We start from the raw sequence: 781 nt of genomic DNA on the forward strand, positions 1-781 counted from the left end.
GCTTCATGGCAAAATCCGGAAAAGGGCCTGCGGAGCTTCATTTTTAAATTTGTTCTTGCCTTTTTTCCTACCGTTTTTTTTTCTATTTTCATCATCTCCCGCGGCTCTTCCGTGGCTTGCCTGTCGCCGGCGGGCGGGCGGCTGCGCATCGCGTGGCGCGTCGCCGGGTACGACCATACTTGGCCGAGTGCACCACATCCCGTCCGATTTGTGAAGTTAAGCGGCCACAGGCCTCGTTAGTACGGCGATCAGTGATGGCGCTGGAACCCGGGGTGCCGTACCCTTCCCACTATTTTTTTTTTTTCCGCCACCGCGCGCCGCCAGTCGCTTCTTCACCGCGCCGGGGCGGGCGGTGGGTGGGCTCTCCGAGCGCGCGGGCGCCGCAGCAAAAAAGAAAAATTACTGACGCAGTTTCCGCGCCACATGTGGGGAAGCGAGGCGTCCGGAGGCTTCATGGCAAAATCCGGAAAAGGGCCTGCGGAGCTTCATTTTTAAATTTGTTCTTGCCTTTTTTCCTACCGTTTTTTTTTCTATTTTCATCATCTCCCGCGGCTCTTCCGTGGCTTGCCTGTCGCCGGCGGGCGGGCGGCTGCGCATCGCGTGGCGCGTCGCCGGGTACGACCATACTTGGCCGAGTGCACCACATCCCGTCCGATTTGTGAAGTTAAGCGGCCACAGGCCTCGTTAGTACGGCGATCAGTGATGGCGCTGGAACCCGGGGTGCCGTACCCTTCCCACTATTTTTTTTTTTTTCCGCCACCGCGCGCCGCCAGTCGCTTCT

General features: G+C 58.5%; 2 non-coding genes across 2 annotated transcripts; both read right to left on the reverse strand.

Annotated features, from left to right (window-relative positions):
* Positions 1-165: 165 nt before the first annotated feature.
* On the reverse strand, positions 166-275 carry Tc00.1047053495699.10. Its single transcript, XR_008255073.1, has one exon. It is a non-coding gene; the product is annotated as a 5S ribosomal RNA (M5) (ribosomal RNA).
* Positions 276-613: 338 nt separating this feature from the next.
* Tc00.1047053495699.20 lies at positions 614-723 on the reverse strand. The gene has a single exon (XR_008255074.1). It is a non-coding gene; the product is annotated as a 5S ribosomal RNA (M5) (ribosomal RNA).
* Between the last annotated feature and the right edge of the window lie 58 nt (positions 724-781).

This window comes from Trypanosoma cruzi, assembly GCF_000209065.1.
Source record: "Trypanosoma cruzi strain CL Brener chromosome Unknown tcruzi_1047053495699, whole genome shotgun sequence".
Classification (NCBI taxonomy): Eukaryota; Euglenozoa; class Kinetoplastea; order Trypanosomatida; family Trypanosomatidae; genus Trypanosoma; species Trypanosoma cruzi.